A 5,000-nucleotide genomic window follows, 5' to 3' on the forward strand; every position below is an offset into this window, starting at 1 on the left:
CGTACGTTGCAATCCACCCCTATATCTTGCGTTTCATGACGAGTTATATCCAATATGCCAAATTCCCGCTGTCCCTATACATGCTGTAAGTCTGTGCACACAATATGAACCACACCTCAGCGAGACACTCCATCACACATTACTCTCTGCCTGTAACAGACACAGATACGATATGTAAGCACCAGCATGGACCAACGTCCGGTGCATCCTCTCCGCCACAGTACACCATCCACACTATGATAACCACACCAGGGGGTCCAATTATAAAATAGAATATCCCACCCGTCCAACATCCACAATTGCTCAGATAAGCCACCAACACCCACACATGTCCTACACAGGGGTGCACCCAACACCACCACACTGCCTCCTGTTACGGCACAGAAACAATGGCAGGAATGAATCACACAGGTCTGCCACTCCCTTGCCGCAACCACAGACGCGGCGCGCCTCCAGTCACGAGCGAAAAGCGCATCCTGACGAGACAGAACTGCTGTGACATACTGACGCTGCCTCAGACATTCACTTACAATGATCACTACCAACGAACCTGCCCCCCCCCCCCCCCCCCAAACACACTATCTCTTACCATGTTGTGTACTGTAATCCAACCCATTTTGCACCTTAACCTAACCAAATTTGTAACGCAATTTGTACCGCAATGTAACGCAATTTGTACCGCAATGTAACGCAATTTGTACCGCAATGTAACGCAATTTGTAACGCAATTTGTGTCTTAACCTAACCCACGTTGTGCCTTAACCTAACCCACGTTGTGCCTTAACCTAACCCACGTTGTGCCTTAACCTAACACACGTTGTGCCTTAACGTAACCCACGTTGTGCCTTAACCTAACCCACGTTGTGCCTTAACGTAACCCACGTTGTGCCTTAACGTAACCCACGTTGTGCCTTAACGTAACCCACGTTGTGCCTTAACGTAACCCACGTTGTGCCTTAACGTAACCCACGTTGTGCCTTAACGTAACCCACGTTGTGCCTTAACCTAACCCACGTTGTGCCTTAACCTAACCCACGTTGTGCCTTAACCTAACACACGTTGTGCCTTAACGTAACCCACGTTGTGCCTTAACGTAACCCACGTTGTGCCTTAACGTAACCCACGTTGTGCCTTAACGTAACCCACGTTGTGCCTTAACGTAACCCACGTTGTGCCTTAACGTAACCCACGTTGTGCCTTAACGTAACCCACGTTGTGCCTTAACCTAACCCACGTTGTGCCTTAACCTAACCCACGTTGTGCCTTAACCTAACCCACGTTGTGCCTTAACCTAACCCACGTTGTGCCTTAACGTAACCCACGTTGTGCCTTAACGTAACCCACGTTGTGCCTTAACGTAACCCACGTTGTGCCTTAACGTAACCCACGTTGTGCCTTAACGTAACCCACGTTGTGCCTTAACGTAACCCACGTTGTGCCTTAACCTAACCCACGTTGTGCCTTAACCTAACCCACGTTGTGCCTTAACCTAACCCACGTTGTGCCTTAACCTAACCCACGTTGTGCCTTAACCTAACCCACGTTGTGCCTTAACCTAACCCACGTTGTGCCTTAACCTAACCCACGTTGTGCCTTAACCTAACCCACGTTGTGCCTTAACCTAACCCACGTTGTGCCTTAACCTAACCCACGTTGTGCCTTAACCTAACCCACGTTGTGCCTTAACCTAACCCACGTTGTGCCTTAACCTAACCCACGTTGTGCCTTAACCTAACCCACGTTGTGCCTTAACCTAACCCACGTTGTGCCTTAACCTAACCCACGTTGTGCCTTAACCTAACCCACGTTGTGCCTTAACCTGCTCTGTAATTGGCATATGACACGTTACATTAATCTAGTGTTGTCTAACCACAACCCTCTGAATATAGTTCGCTACTCGCACCGCCCACCCTCTTGTGTGTCGTTTCATGTTGAACACTTCGCAAGTGTTGCTTACTTTTTACATGCTCCCGCTGTACACTGTAATGTGGACAACTGCAGGATGTACATCGCCCCCCCCCCTCCACCCTGCCTTCGCACGCTGGTCGTTCAGGTGCTTGCGTGTTCAATGCCCTTCGCAGCTGTTCACTGGCATTCGCATGTCGAAGCGCTCAGTCTACGTCGTGGTACGGCCTGTGTCCACTGTCCGCTGATATCGTAAGCTTAATCCTCACATTGTACTGCACATAGGTCCGTATGTACTGAATGATACGCTGTGGCACATGTGTGACCGTACGACTGCGCCCAACAACAGCGAACCATACGGTCCAAATGTTGTGCACTCAGCCACGTGCCGTCTCCCCATAACAGCTACATTGCAGTGTGGTACGCCATAGAGACGTGTGGGAGTAACGGACGCCCTGGATGGCGATCAGCATGAGCCGTCTGTTGATGTAGTGGCGCGTGTATTCAAACGTAGTCGTCTCTTCTCACACAGTGTGATAGCATGGTGCACCGCGTTCCACATCTGCGACATGGTACAGATGCTGGTTGACAGTCGGTCTCGTAATGGACATCGCATACGTAGGGGGCCACCTCCCACGTGTTCTCTAGTCGTGCACATTTTGTTGCGTGTATGTGGGCAGACGTAGTGTGTCGTGACACCTAACAGACAGGTATGCAATAATCGTTGCATTTGCAAACTGGGATGGACGTCTACGTTTGCTGGTGACGTGACGCAACGCAAATGAACAACTGGTAAACCCATTGTGGTGCGGTTGTTGTTGCTGGAGGTAAATCAGTAAGGGCAAATCTGTGTGTGAAGCGATACGCGGCGGTGGCTGGGTGGGACCGTCCCCGGCCGGTGAGGGGGGGCCGCCCGGCGTGCTGGCCGCGCGGTGCGTGGGCGCACGCGCTACAGCCGGCTGGTGGGGGCGCCCAGTGGCAGGCGCGCCGGCCGACGGACGCGGCAGGCGGCGCAGCTGCGCGCCGGGGCACCCTGCGCGCGGCGCCGGGCGGCCAAAGTGGGTCCTCGCGGGCCCGGTGCGAAGCGCGGTGGACATCTGCAGTGTGCTGGTCCGACTGAGGACTGTGTGCGTTGAGGATGCGCCGCCGCCCGGCACTCGGCGCCGCGACGCCGTCTGCTGCTCGGTCGCCCCAGCGGTTCTCGCTGGTGGTTTGTATCGCAGTTGTGCAGACGTGTTGGCACGTGCGCTGTGCTGGGAGAGTTCGCTTCGGCACCCACGTGGGGCCTTTGCCCTTCTGTGGCGCTGGCGTTGGAGCTGCCGGTCACCGTAGGTGGCGCGTGTTGTCTCCCGCCGGCAATGCCACGACAGCACGCTCCCGGGCCTCTGTCGGCAGCGGCAAGCTCAGTTGGGAGCACGGGTGGTCGCACCTAAAGCGTCTACTCGCCTAACTCCGGGCGATTGCGCCTCTCTCGAACCCGACCAAGTACTTAGGACGGCGCTGCGCGCCGCCGGGACCTGAGAGGGTTTCGAGGTGTATTGTGCAGGGGAGCTCAGCCTCCTCCTGTTTGCAGAATAATTGAGCGGACGCTTGCGTGTTCGCGCGGGCCCCTGGGACACACTCCCGGGCGGCCGGCTGCTCAGCTCTAGTTGACGCAGCTCCCTGGTTGATCCTGCCAGTAGTCATATGCTCGTCTCAAAGATTAAGCCATGCATGTCTCAGTACAAGCCGCATTAAGGTGAAACCGCGAATGGCTCATTAAATCAGTTATGGTTCCTTAGATCGTACCCACGTTACTTGGATAACTGTGGTAATTCTAGAGCTAATACATGCAAACAGAGTCCCGACCAGAGATGGAAGGGACGCTTTTATTAGATCAAAACCAATCGGTCGGCTCGTCCGGTCCGTTTGCCTTGGTGACTCTGAATAACTTTGGGCTGATCGCACGGTCCTCGTACCGGCGACGCATCTTTCAAATGTCTGCCTTATCAACTGTCGATGGTAGGTTCTGCGCCTACCATGGTTGTAACGGGTAACGGGGAATCAGGGTTCGATTCCGGAGAGGGAGCCTGAGAAACGGCTACCACATCCAAGGAAGGCAGCAGGCGCGCAAATTACCCACTCCCGGCACGGGGAGGTAGTGACGAAAAATAACGATACGGGACTCATCCGAGGCCCCGTAATCGGAATGAGTACACTTTAAATCCTTTAACGAGTATCTATTGGAGGGCAAGTCTGGTGCCAGCAGCCGCGGTAATTCCAGCTCCAATAGCGTATATTAAAGTTGTTGCGGTTAAAAAGCTCGTAGTTGGATTTGTGTCCCACGCTGTTGGTTCACCGCCCGTCGGTGTTTAACTGGCATGTATCGTGGGACGTCCTGCCGGTGGGGCGAGCCGAAGGCGTGCGACCGCCTCGTGCGTGTTCGTGCGTCCCGAGGCGGACCCCGTTGAAATCCTACCAAGGTGCTCTTTATTGAGTGTCTGGGTGGGCCGGCACGTTTACTTTGAACAAATTAGAGTGCTTAAAGCAGGCAAGCCCGCCTGAATACTGTGTGCATGGAATAATGGAATAGGACCTCGGTTCTATTTTGTTGGTTTTCGGAACCCGAGGTAATGATTAATAGGGACAGGCGGGGGCATTCGTATTGCGACGTTAGAGGTGAAATTCTTGGATCGTCGCAAGACGAACAGAAGCGAAAGCATTTGCCAAGTATGTTTTCATTAATCAAGAACGAAAGTTAGAGGTTCGAAGGCGATCAGATACCGCCCTAGTTCTAACCATAAACGATGCCAGCCAGCGATCCGCCGCAGTTCCTCCGATGACTCGGCGGGCAGCCTCCGGGAAACCAAAGCTTTTGGGTTCCGGGGGAAGTATGGTTGCAAAGCTGAAACTTAAAGGAATTGACGGAAGGGCACCACCAGGAGTGGAGCCTGCGGCTTAATTTGACTCAACACGGGAAACCTCACCAGGCCCGGACACCGGAAGGATTGACAGATTGATAGCTCTTTCTTGATTCGGTGGGTGGTGGTGCATGGCCGTTCTTAGTTGGTGGAGCGATTTGTCTGGTTAATTCCGATAACGAACGAGACTCTAGC

General features: G+C 53.7%; 1 non-coding gene across 1 annotated transcript in view; it reads left to right on the top strand.

The window, feature by feature from the left end:
• The first annotated feature begins 3,564 nt into the window (after positions 1 to 3,564).
• Positions 3,565 to 5,000, top strand: part of LOC126134570 (small subunit ribosomal RNA) — a 1,909-nt gene continuing 473 nt past the window's right edge. The window contains exon 1 of the ribosomal RNA XR_007527776.1: positions 3,565 to 5,000. This exon is cut by the window's right edge and continues 473 nt beyond it. This is a non-coding gene — a ribosomal RNA (small subunit ribosomal RNA).

Source organism: Schistocerca cancellata, unplaced genomic scaffold (genome assembly GCF_023864275.1).
Source record: "Schistocerca cancellata isolate TAMUIC-IGC-003103 unplaced genomic scaffold, iqSchCanc2.1 HiC_scaffold_608, whole genome shotgun sequence".
Lineage (NCBI taxonomy): Eukaryota > Metazoa > Arthropoda > Insecta > Orthoptera > Acrididae > Schistocerca > Schistocerca cancellata.